The sequence below is a fragment of the Vipera ursinii genome, assembly GCF_947247035.1.
Source record: "Vipera ursinii genome assembly, chromosome: 1".
Lineage (NCBI taxonomy): Eukaryota > Metazoa > Chordata > Lepidosauria > Squamata > Viperidae > Vipera > Vipera ursinii.
The window spans coordinates 339,323,337-339,337,532 of NC_139512.1; positions in this window are offsets into that span (position 1 = coordinate 339,323,337).

Here is a 14,196-nt window from a genome sequence, read left to right on the forward strand (position 1 = left end):
GCCCAAAGTACGCTTTGCTAAGATGTAGCAGCAGGAGAACAGATGTAAGTTTGATTCTTCCCTGTTTAAGGCAAAAGACTCCCAGCCAGTGGCAAGATCCTTGCTGGCTGAACCCAGCAGTACCCTCCTAGTAGGAATATTCATCAAATGCTTTTAACAAGTATTCCACAGGTTGGACATGGTCCTCCAAGCATTCCATTTTAAAGCAAATGCTTCTTATTCACACTTCCTAGGTTTATATGCAACCTGGAACAGAGCAACATGCTATTCCTTTTCTGTACATTGCATAATCCTTCCCTTCTTCCTAGGACAGAGAGAAAGGATGGCTTTATACCTAAGTGGGACTAGAACGCAGTCTATTGGTTTCTAACCTGGTGTCTTAACTGCTACTGGCTATCAACCTGACTTTATAAGTAGGAAAAATACCCAAGTATACTACACACAATTCTTATTTTTTTTATATTCAGGTATACACTACAGTATAACATGGATTATGGATCTATTTTTCCTCCACTTGAGCTCTCTTTGTGCAAAGCTGTTTAATGCTATTTTACAGGGTTATAATACAACCTAAAGACTCTGAGCTAGCATTGGGGAGAAAAGTTTACATAGATGTTAAAGCTGGCACTGGTATGAATGTTCTCAAGTTAGCAGTAAGGGGGAAATTTCATCATAACCATTCTGAACTGGAAAGGCTGATGCCCAAATGTAGACTGCTAGCCTACAATGGTAGACAATCAAAATGTAGAAAGCCAGATATTCACTATGTATCCCTCCTGCCCACCTTCATTATTAGCTGCAATGGAATCAAAGAAAGTTTACTCTAATGCTCCAAACTGCAGACAAAGAATTAACTTGGAGATCAATGTTACTGCTAAATTATGTGCATTTTACTGCATAAACTAGAGATCAGGGTTATCATAAATAACATTCTAAAAGAACAAGATGGCTTGAGACCACTCAACATTAGATAACCCCTTCTTATTGGTTAATAAGTCCATGGTACAAAGTGAATGAAAAATGAATGCTGTCTTTTTGTGCATAGGATTCCATTGGTAAGAATGGGGTTTTGTTTAAAAGTAGGCAGCTTTAGTGTCAATCAGTACTATTACTAAAACAGACATCCAAAAAATGAAAAATATTCATATGAATTTTTCACATAACATCTGATCATATCCCAGTTTCTTTTTTATCAGACAGGACTGCTCTCTTGCACTGTGATCTTTTAACTTATTCATAAATTTCAGAGGACAAAGAACCTTTCTCTCCAATCAGTCTAAATAATTCTCACATCTCAGTCCAGGATAGTTTGAACAGAGCAAAGATGGATAACTTTAGATGCAGAATTGGGTATAACTCCCAGTAATCTTGATTGTGATCCTTTGAAGCCTTTAACAGTCTTGTTGTTGTTAGCTGCAAAGTTGCGTCCGTCCCATCGTGACCCCATGGACAACGTTCCTCCCCATGGACAATGTTCCTCCAGGCCTTCCTGTCTTCTACCATCTTCTGGAGTCCATTTAAGCTCACACCTACTGCTTCAGTGACTCCATCCAGCCACCTCATTCTCTGTCGTCCCCTTCTTCTATTGCCCTCGATCTTTCCCAGCATTAGGCTCTTTTCCAGTGAGTCCTTCCTTCTCATTAGGTGGCCAAAGTATTTGAGTTTCAACTTCAGGATCTGGCCTTCTAAAGAGCAGTCAGGATTGATCTCCTCTAGGACTGACCAGTTTGATCACCTTGCAAGTCCAAGGGACTCGCAGGAGTCTTCTCCAGCACCATAGTTCAAAGGCCTCAATTCTTTGGCGCTCAGCCTTTCTTATGGTCCAGCTTTCACTTCCATACATTGCAAATGGGAAGACGATAGCCTTGACTATACGCACTTTTGTTGGCTGGGTGACGTCTCTGCTTTTAGTGTGCTGTCTAGATTTGCCATGGCTTTCCTCCCCAGGAGCAAGCGTCTTTTAATTTCTTGGCTACAGTCCCCATCTGCAGTGATCTTGGAGCCCAGGAAAATAAAATCTGTCACTACTTCCATTTCTTCCCCATCTATTTGCCAGGAATTGAGAGGACCAGATGCCATGATCTTGGTTTTCTTAATGTTAAGTTTCAACCCAAGTTTTGCACTCTCCTTCTTCACCCGCAAGAAGAGGCTCTTTAGTTCTTCTTTACTTTCTGCCATTAGAGTGGTATCATCTGCGTATCTTAGGTTGTTGATATTTCTTCCGGCAATCTTAATTCCAACTTTTCATTTATCTAGCCCTGTCTTTCTCATGATGTGCTCTGTTAAATAGGCAGGGTGACAGTATACAGCCTTGCCAGACTCCTTTCCCAATTTTGAACCAATCACTGGTTCCATGTCCAGTTTTCACTGTTGCTTCTTGGCCTACAGCCTTCTCAGCCTTCCATCCTTCTGAGGTCGATAAAATGAGGACCTAGATTGTTGGGTGCAATATGCTGACTCTGTAGACACTTAGAGAGGGCTGTAAAGCACTATGAAGTGGTATGCAAGTCTAAGTGCTATTGCTATTGCTGTCTTTTCCAAAAATAAGAAGCAATCATGTTTTGCTTGTGTCTCTGTCTCAGAAGTTCTAGATGCAGCCTAACTATCAAATGCAGATTATACCAAAATTATGTAATTCACAATGTACAAAAGCCAGCAACACTGACAATAATATAATTCTTCCCACTTTTCTTTCCAGAGAAGCATGATGTATTTCAGCAGCACCAAGTTATATTTGGGGAAGGCATGCATCAAGTTTTCTCTAGAATTCATATAAGACCCTACAATTCATCCCGAAAGATCCAGTCTTTCCTATGAAATATATTTCAAAGGTCCCATACATACTTACTATGAAGGTGACCCGCTCCCTCCTCAACCAGGAGGTCAGTGAGGATCCCTTGCAGGGGCGTGCCGAGGAATTTAGTCAACATCTGTCGGACAAAATCGCTCGGATTCGGACCGGTTTGGACTCCGACTGGGCAGTATCGGACGATCAGGACACGAGTGATCTTGTCGATGTCATCTGGGAGGAGTTCGATCCTGTGACTCCAGCTGGCACAGAATGCAGCCGCGAGAGTTGTGTCGGGGGTCTCCCGATACTCCCGTGTTACACCTTTGCTCCGCGAGCTGCATTGGTTGCCAGTTGTCTTCCGGGTGAGGTTCAAGGTGTTGGTAATGACCTACAAAGCCCTCCATGGCATGGGTCCAGAATACCTTGGGGAGCACCTGCAGCCGGTGTCAACTTCCCTCTGCCCAGTACGCTCCCACAGAGAGGGCCTCCTCAGGGTGCCGCCGGTCAAAGAATGCCGACTGGTGGCCCCCAGGGGGAGAGCGTTCTCTGTGGGTGCACCGGACTTATGGAACCATCTTCCGGTAGAGCTCCGGATGGCGCCCGACCTCCGCTCCTTCCGGCGTGACCTTAAAACCCATCTCTTTAAGGAAGCGGGCCTGGCCTGATGGGATGGGGTGGGTTTGTTATTATGACTTTAATTTTAAATTTGTACTATGGGCATTGTTTAATCATGTTTTAATAATTTTAACTTTTGTATCTGTCTTTTACGTATTGCCCTGTTAACCGCCCTGAGTCTCTTGAGAGAAGGGCGGTATATAAATTAAATAAATAAAATAAATAAATAAATAAAACTGGTGTGACTAAAGTGGAGACAGACACATTTACTGTACTAAGTGTTCATTGGCCAAAGTTATGTTTTCTTCCAGTAAGCCTAGATTCTTGGACAATGGTGGTCAACATGAAAAAGATCATTGTTGCAAAAACTGCAACACTGTGGGTTATTTTGAGGATGGTGATCAGCAGTGATTAGCAGTGGGCTAATGCCTCCTTAAGTAACACCAGCTGCCTGCAATTAGTGCAGGTTTGCCTCCCACCAGGCTCAAGGTTGACTCAGCCTTCCAACCTTCCAAGGTAGGTAAAATGAGGACCCAGATTGTTGGGGGCAATTAAGCTGACTTTGTAATAATGCCGCTTGGGGTGTGTGTGAAAGCCCTAATAAGCAGGCATATACATAGAATGAAGGCTACTGCTAAGCTTGTAAGCCGCCCTGAGTCTTTGGAGAAGGGCGGGATATAAATGGAATTAAAATAAAAATAAATAAATAAATAAATCAACATGCAAGGGACATGGAATCCAATCAATCTCCACAATACACTTGAGTAGTCAAGTGCCTTCAAGGCCAGCAAAATATTGAAGTCAGTTCCCAAACTCTGAACAGCCCTAATATTAGCAAATTTTAATGCCACTCACAAGATGTTCTGGAGGGTAAGTATAGGAAAGATGCACATGAACTAAGATTGGGGTGAAGGACCTACTGAAGCTTTGATCCACATTTTATTTAACTGTGCCTTCTACAAGGGTGCAAGGGGCCCTTTTATAATGCTCTATTTAATGAAGTACCCAGATGATCTACCATCTTTTCCTTCCAGGTCAGTATGGTTCTCTTTCCTTGAATGTGACAAAATCTAGTTAACCTCGTTCATCGTGTCCTGATTGCTTTGACAATGCAGTTACAATTTGGAGTTTCTGTTTTAGTTTAGTAGAAGCAGTCATTGCTTATTTACTTCATTAACCTGCAGAATTCTGGTCAGTGATCACAGTAAATAATTCTGGTCAGTGACCACAGTAAACAACTTTGCTATACCTACAGTGTGGCACTGGAGTGTTAATCATACAAATCCATGATTTAAGAGCTCTGGGTAAAAGTTTTCCCATCTTGCTTGCTCCCCAAACTGCTTTTTGTAACATCTTGCCTGGTGAATTGATCTGAAGATTTCAGAAGCTTGTTTTTTGTTTTGCTTTTTATTGCTGATCTCTGGATTGGCTTAATAAAGGTTGTCCTAAAATGGTCTAGGATGCATCTTTTCCCCAACCCATTTAAATTTCTATAACTTCTGATCCTGTCTTTGCCATTGAAATGGTAATTGATTTTTTTATGGCTGTCTTTTTATTCGGGCTGTTAGTTGTTAGCTTTATTGCACTGTCTTTGGTTTTTACAGTAATTTATTACTGATATTGTATCCTACCATGGAATCTTATGTGATTAAAGGGAGCAATAGAAATGGCTAAATAAAAAAATGACTTTGAAAAAGACTGTGTGTTTCTCTTCCCCACCCGACTCCTATTAATGGTGCACATCTGCACAAGCAAATAATGCTAAAATCAAAGGGGAGGAGAAAGCAGTCTTGATGTGATCCTAATAAGTACCTTTTTGTGCGGTGATTTACTGAGATGCACCTGGATTAATAAAGCACTGCAGAAAAACTATCCCGGCCTTGCTATATATGCAATTACATTAGAATTCCTGGGGAGGGGGGTTGTGCAAGGCTTTGGGTCTCAAGAAATGCATGATTTGGAAACTGACCCAATTATCATGAATATGGACAGAGAGAGTTTTTCAGTTTCTATTCAATACTGCAAAGGGAGGTGTCCATTTTTTTGTCTGAAGAGTCTAGAAATACTGATTGCATTCTCATATCCTGAATACTGATGGATGCAAAGCCTTGTGCAGTGTATTATCCATATCCATCTTGCATGATAAAAGCAAAGAGAGAAGAGCACAAATACAGTTGTTGGCAGATTGGTAACCCAGAAGGGCAAAAAACTTCAACTGTTCTAAGTCAGAAATGGATTCTCACCATTTATATCTGTAGCATATTATTCTACTGTTGAAGTAAATAGGGGGAAATAGCAGGCAGTATTACAAGAGGAGGCAGGAGGATTAGATACGTTCATCACCTTGAGTTATATATTCAAAGATCAGGATTAAAATCTAATAATCTAACAATAATTTTCAACTTGCAAATGCAACTATTGAAGGTCATCTAATCTGTTCACTCCCTTCAACATCCCAAACAAATACCTTTTCTATCCAGCACCATTATTTTCCTTCACTTTGACTTAGAATGGGCAATCCAAGCCAATTAGGGATCATATAGTAAACAAATTTACAACACAGGGTTGCAAATTGGACATCATTATTAAGATAAGCTTTTCTTTTATTAACCAAGTGGATGTTTGCCTTGATTTGATAAATGTGTGACTGATCAAATAGGCACCTTCCCAATTAGAAATTGAGGCGGGGGGGGGGGGGAAGAACCCTGCAGTTTGTGGTGGAAGTTTCCTATATCAGCCAATGATGAATGGAAGACCTAGGCGGTCTCCAGTTTAGGTCTGGGTCGTCTCCAAGGGCAAAAGTTAAAAATCTTTTCCCTTAACCGTTTAAGGAACAAATAAACAGGTCAGCAACACAGATAGTCACAAATATTGCTCCATATGCTAGTCAATACAAGTAGTTCTTAATTTATGAACTGTAATTTACCCTGGAATTATAGTCATGTCATGCTAGTCATTAAGCAGGTCATCATGTGACCAACCTGATTTTATGACTTTTTCGGCAGTGGTTGTTAAGTGAATCCATTTGTCAGAACCCATTTCTTTGGTGGGGGGCACTTTTACTAGTTCGGCCTTTTCTTTTCTCTTCTGTGGAATCTGCCCTACTCCTGAGGGGAGAGGGGAAGCTTTAGGGAATTGTTATGTATCTTCTTCCTTTCACTTAGCTGCTACAATGTATCCTCTCCACTTCCTCTATCTGTTTGCTCTTTGGACTGTTTCCCCCTTGATGCCAACCTGGGGTGAGAAAGGAACGTGCCTCCAGCCATCTGGCTTATCTCTCACTGTGGAAGAGAAGGTGTGAAGACCCAACAATGTTTTCACAGCCTTGGGAATGGCGTCTTATCAGTCCTGTTCCCACAGTGGACTTAACACCTGGGGTGTGGCCCGTTTGAACTATTGAGGTGGAGTTTGTTTTTTGCTCTTTTAACCTACCTATTGATTTGAGCGGGAAACCCTCAGATCCTGCCTTCCATGCCTGCTGTCAACTTCTCCTAATAAAAGTTCCTTTTGGGATGAAACTGTTCCAAGAGTTCTGCTTTCTTGGGAAGAGGTTTTGAGGTGGGTCCTTACACCATTGCTCTAAATCACAATCATATGGCCGTGGGACATTGCAAACCAAGTGGGGTGGGTGACAGTCAGAACTTTGAATCCTAAAGACCTTTTCTGGGATCTGTTGTAATTTTGAATGGTCTCTAAGTGAATGATTGTACCTTGAGGATGAGAACAAGGCTGGAACTCTAAAGGAATTCAAATATTATACCTGATGTCCTTCTCCTTTATTGGATGAACCAGATTTTCCATATCCTGGTCCACTCCAATATGTAGGAATTATAATTTTCTGAATTCCTGATGGTTGGGAAATCCTGGAACGGCTGTCCAAATATATCTAGTGAACTTCAGATTCAGGGAGAATTGTGGCATTTCAGATTCAAGAAAATTAGAAACTGTTGATTCCACCCCTCCCCCCCTTTTTAAATTACTTTCAGAGAAATCTGGATTCTGCACCAGATTCCTCACACATTAATTCTGTGCACGCAGAACAGCAAAGATAAACTGCCTTGGTTTCAGCATCCGGTATTTATCTGCTGTCGTTGTGCCAAAGTAATGAACGGCAATAATGGTTCCTTCTCCTACCCCACCCCCACCCCCTGAGGAGCAGAGAGCAGTAACAGTTGTGCATTAAAAGGAAGGATGCCTGAGCCAATCTGATTAAGATTTTCAAATAGGAAAGCTTTGAGTTTAAATGTGAGAATTAGCATTTCGAATTGCTGGTATAATGAGAGGCCAAAGGCAGCATAACATAACCATTTTTTTCTGGCAGAAAGTCCCAATTGCAAAACCGAGAAAACAGAGGAAAAGCTCTTCATTCAGAAATAATTCTTTCAGTCAGCCAGGTCTATTCATTTTTTTCTTCTTCTTCTTCCCTTCCTCTTCTTTGCTGTCTCTCTCCCACACACCCCACCTGACCCTCCTCCGCCAGGCTATTTAAGAATTTATATATTTATTTTAGGATTAGATTAATAGGCTTTGTGATCTGCAAATTGCCCCTGTGATAGCACTGAGTAAGGGGAAGCCTTCTTGGCCCAGAAGTTTAGAAAGAAATTATTCTCTTCTAAACTTGGTGCAGGAGAGAATCAGAGGGGAGGGGAGGTAACCAGAAAAAGGAAATCCTAAATGAATAATAATAATAATAATAATAATAATAATAATAATAATAATAATAATAATAATAATAATAATAATAATAAAAATAATAATAGTTTTATTTGTATACCGCCCTTCTCCCGAAGGACTCAGGGTGGTAAACAGGGCAATACATGTTAAAAGACAAAAATACAAAAATTAAAAGAGATTAAACAAGGTGCCCAAGAACTATAACAATAGGTTAAAATACATTGAACAGTAATAAAACCCAACCCCATCCCATCAGGCCAGGCCAGCTTGTTCGAACAAATAAGTCTTTAGATCGCACCGGAAGGAGCGAAGGTCGAGCGCCATCCGGCGCTCAACCGGAAGATGGTTCCATAAATCCGGCGCACCCACAGAGAATTGGGGGCCACCAGTCAGCATTCTTTGACCGGTGGCACCCTGAGGAGGCCCTCTTTGTGGGAGTGTACTGGGCGGAGTACTGATGCAATAGAGGAAGGAGGTATGAGCCACTGGAGAGACCAGGATTCAGGTGTTCCTATAGAGGCCAACTGGGTGACTTTGGACCCCAAAAGGTTATCCTTGGGGGGTGGGGGGAGAAATGGGAGAAGAAATTGCTAGACAGATCCAGTGCACTATTAGAAGCCACCCTGGACTCACAGCTCCTGTTCAAGGAACAGATGGTAGCTATAGGTAGGAGGGCTTTTACACAATTTTGGGTTGTGCAACAGTTGCACCCATTCCTCAATCAGGAAGGGGGCTGCTCTTGGCCACTCATGCTCTTGTGATTTCTAAACTGAATTATTGCAATCCACTCGATATGGGGCTATGTCAGACCCCAAGAGCCAAGTACGCATAGTGATTCTAAACAGATTTCGTTATTGTTCCATACTTATAGACAGAATCTTGCCAAACTAAAGAAGTCTGCTACATTCCATCACAGCCTCCCCTTGAAGAGTATTTGGTAGCTTCAGTTGATGCAGATCACAGCAGCATGGCGATCAATTTTTCAGCACATGATATCACTGCTTGGTGAGCTGCATTGGCTTCTGGTGAACTTCCAGGTGCAATTCAAGATCCTGACAGTTACCATTAAAGTCCTTCATGGCTTGAGACTGGGCTACTTATGTAACTGACTCTCCCCAATTATTTCTACCCATCCCATCCAGTCCAGCAGGAGGGGCTTGCTCTGGGTATTGTTAGCTAAGGAATATTGGCTGATAGGGCCAGGAAGAGGGTGATTTCTGTCATGGCACCATCTTAAGGAACATCATTCCACTTGAGATTCATTTAGCCTTGGCTCTGCTAGTCTTTCACAAAGCTCTAAAAACTTGGTTTTGTGCCCAGCCTGGGGCCCTAGGTGTGTGACAAAGCCCGTCTCTTGGCTGTGTGGATAATTGTTTGGTTGATACTTGACTGCTATGTGTTTTTAATTTGTTATGTATTTGATTGTTTTTGACTATTTTATTGTAAGCCATCCAGAGTCACTTATGTGAGATGGGCAGCTAAATAAACAAACAAACAAACAAATAAATAAATTTTTGCCTTGAGGCGCTGAACAGAAGATGGGGAATAAATAAATAAATCTAACACATACCTATAAATTTGTAAAACTGGAGTGACATGACAATCCTGCTGCTATACAGGGATGTGAACCCAAAGGAATGCAGAGGGGACAAGGGAAATGTGCACAGGTTCATATTTATTGTTAGAGTTTTGTTTTTGGTAACTTTGAGTCAGTTTTTGACTCCTAGTGATTTTTTTGGACCCATCCCAGCAGTTGCTGTAGCAAGATTTTCAGAAGTAATTAGCCACTGCCTCTTTCCTAGGGGTCAGAGAGAGACAGATTGGCTCAAGTCACTCGGCTGGCTTTGTGATTAAAGTGGAACTAGAACTCACGACCATCTGGGTTCTAGTGTGGAGCTTCACCACTACACCAAACTAATTCTCAATATTTTGATATTAGTTTGGGGATACATGGTGAAGGTGTAGGAGATTCCACAGGGAATGATGAACAGAGTCAATAATGGTGGCCATGATAGTGTGATCAAAGCTCCATCTATTTTTATGTGCATTGTATATAAAAAAACAAGATAGAGCTTCAATCACATCATTGTGGCAGCCATCTTGACTTGTGGGACTAGTCCATGGGTAGGCAACCTTGGCTCTTTTATGACTCGTGGACTTCAACTCCCAGAATTCCTGAGTCAGCATGGAAACCTCTCCCTTTCCCCTCAGCATGCCTTGCTCAGGAATTCTGGGAGTTGAAGTCCACGAGTCATAAAAGAGCCAAGGTTGCCTACCCATGGACTAGGCTATGTGGAGATGGAGGAATTGTCACATTGTGTATTAATTTATGAGGAGCAGCTAACAGTGAGACTCCAACCTCATTTCCCCATGTGATAGCTCCTTCCTCCCAAGATCACATCACCAATATCCAATGGCAAAGCTCCAAGCAACGATAAAGTAGCTTTCTTTGGGGGGGGGAAATGTAGCAAAATCTGTGTTAAGGCATCTGATAGACCCAATGTATCAATTTGACTATGAATGATGATATGCCAAAATAAATCATCCTATTAACTGCTTGACATCCTCCACCCTTTTCTTTTGAATGGGGGGGGGCACACACAGAGAGGGATGTGTTACTGATGCAGAATTAGAGACACATTAAACAGCTAGAACATTAAGCTAGAAAAATGTTGTAGACATATGTATTTTAGCCTTCAGATATGCCATACTAGAAAACAAAATAACGTAAAAATTCATAGCTGGACAATTCAAATTAATTCTATCCCCAAACTGGAATCTGCTCAAAGTCTCTTAAGCTTTTTGTCTCACACTTTTCTATAATACAATCTGGGACACTGTTCATCCCAGCAAAAGGAAGATTCCTCAATCTCTGACCATTTTATTCGACCACTTCAACACAGCATGTTACTCCAACACAAGGACCAAAAAATTATTTTGGCTTATTCCCTAAAAGAATGAAGCTTGATTCAGCTTCTGATGCCCATATTCTCTGCTTATTTATTGGTTTAGTGGGAAGGTGGAACACCCCTAAAGCCACTTTCCTGAAAAGGCATTGATCCATGTAGCTCAGGAGGAGGAACCAGTATCTTCTAAAAGCATTCAGGGATTATTCTGCAATGATTCCACTGCTCCAATAAAGATGTTCATAGAACTTAATGTTTGGTATTTTCTTTATGATATTTTGCTGCTTCACATGAAGATGTTAAGAACAGTCGTTCAATAAAGCACAACATGGGCATTGAAAAGAGCCAATAGGGAGATGGTATCTCCTGGTTCATTGGTGATAGGCTTGCCTAACTCTTATCAGTATCTGAAAAATGATAAGCCAAAGGGAGTTAAATAGATTTATTCCCTAGGAGGCTGCAGACTCATCACAGCAGTTTCATGCTGCAATCTAATTAACTATATGACTTCCAGACACATTAAATTAGTTTAAGGGTTCCTTTATAAAAACCCACTCTGGGATTCCTTATTCTTCCAAGTTATCACCCACTTAATTTGTATTCTCCTTGCTAAAGCTTCCTGGAGGTAACAACACAGCCAAATGTATGGTTCATTAACATGGAGAACAGAGTCAATCCTGTGAGGACTTGATGGTTGTCAACATGATACTGCAGCATAAACTTGCAACAATGTTTGATAGCTTTTATGAGGTGACTGAAATTTTATAAGCTGTAGTTTGAAGCACCTAGAAGGTTTCTCTCAAGTGCCTGGAAGTCTGTCTTTGAAATCTTGGAATCCTACATGTCATATCCCTTTCAGCAGGGTTGAAGGCAGAAGGAATAGCCTCAAAGAAAGCAGTTTTACAATTCTAGGGAAATGTAATTATTCAACAATGGAACGTAATAATTTGGTGGGGTGGTGATGGGCTCCTTTTCACTCCTTACTATTTCAGGCATGGTTGGACAACCATCTGTTCAGGACACCATATGTAATTCTGCAGTGCAGATGCTGCACTGAAAAGGGAATTGGCCAAATGAGCTCCATTTTGTAAGTCACCAGGATCTTCTGGAGAAGAATCCTGACATAACCGTATTGAGAGTGCAGCTCTCAGGGGCTTCCCAATTATATCTGCTATTCTCATCAGAGCCAGCATAAGAGGTATGTTTTGGGTCCTATCTGCTTACATCTGATGGGACTTAGGAAATGAGCTTTTTCTGCCCACCATGTAGAACACCATTCTCCCCCCCCCCTTCTGCAATTGACACCATTTCTGGAAGTCCTTTAAAACAGCAGTCTCCAAACTTTCCAGCTTTACAGACCTGTGGAGGCAGGGGGAGAGGGGATGGATCTGCAAGAGTGGCAGGCCAGTGCACAAGCAGCTCCATTTGCACAAGTGGTGGACACATGTGTCTGCCTCTCACACAAAGGGAGCAGCGCATGTGCTCGCCCATCACGTATATTACCCGAACAACCCACAGCCTGGTAGTGGGCCATGGCCTGGAGATTGGGGACCCCCGCTTTAAAATGTGGCTATGTCAACAGGCTAAAAGATCACAAGGACATGGAAAACTAGTGAGATGGCTACATTGCACATAATATCAGAGATGCTCTCTCCTAGTCTTTTTAAATAATATTAATGCTTTTTTATTATGGAAGTTTTTTTAATGTTTTTATGGTCTGTTCTTACCTTACACAGTCACATACATGAGATGGGCAGTTATATAAATGTGATGGACATGAATAAATAAATTCCAAGGAGGAACTGGATGGCACCAAAAGAGAGGAGATTCTGCAAGCATATAATGGCAGCAGTAAATCTGCATCTCTGTCTAGAGAGATGCTGATCATGAAAGTGTTAAGTTACTCTGAGAGCTAGAAACAGGATATCAAGGCCCATGGTCCATGAACTTTTAGTCAGATCCTCCAGGGATTTTTTTCTCCTTCTTCTCCCCCATTACCACCGGCTACTAACAATGATCCCCAAATAAAATTTGTCAGCTTAAATTCCAACACTGTAAATGTGCATTTATATACTTACCTATTGCACAGTACTTATATTACAAGGGTGTGACAGCAAGATGTACCACTATCTACAAGAAAAAACTGCAATATTTAAAGAAAGAAATTTTAATTGGATTCCAAAGCAAACCAACAGAAGAAAACATTTCCAAAATGTAATGCACCCTTTGCTGAAGGAAGAGGAATCAATGTTTATATTATCAGAAATAGGACTGAAAAGGAGGATAAACTCTTGTGTTTGTATTTCCCTTGGATAAATTAATTGATCCTCCTTAATCCTTTCAAGTTTTCCAGTTCTATCAAAGGACAAGGTCTGTTACCATTTGCCATTGTTGATCTTCAAAATTCAACCACAGCTGATTTTTTTTTTTACCATATCTGATTTTACCCTATCTAACTAGTAGACGGAAAGAAAACAGAGAGAGAGAGAGCAGATATAAATGATGGGAGCACAATTATCTTCACCCATTACTTAACCATTCTCCAAAATTTGCAGATATACATTCTAGAAATTTCCATCAGAAAACATGAGAAGGAGAGAAGGAGGGAGGGAGGGAGAGAAAGAGAGATTGACTTGTATTTTGCTTGTGGGTATTTCTGCAAAGGGCCCGAATTGCAAAGTAATTCCTTAAAAGGTTTCTGGAGAATACAATATTGGCTTAACAAATATATTTTTTGAGATTCTGAGATTTTTCACATGAGCAGTGGAGTTATCTGTACAGTACTTTCAAGATGATTTCAAAGTCTGATAATCCAAAGAAAGGGTGTTACATTGGAAGAAGAGGATTTTTATAATACCTGAAGATGGGAATCTCTTCCCCAAGAATGCATCTGCCAGAAAAATAGATATAATTATCCTATGTGGTTTACTTTTTAAAACAAATATCTAATAAATCATGTACTGTAAAATTATTTCAAGTGTATTATTATAAAAACTACCAAAACCCTGTGTATTTTACTTGAGGCTGGATTTCACTCTCTCTGAAATGGAGTGTTATTTCGGTTTATCTTTTCCATCTCAAAGGCCTCTGGGAGAGATTTAAATGCCATCTTGCTTGATAAAGAATTTTGGAGAACTTAAAAACATTCTGTTTTTTACATTCTGATCTTGAGCTAAGAAAAGTACCGTCGTAATTTCAATCTTGGATTTT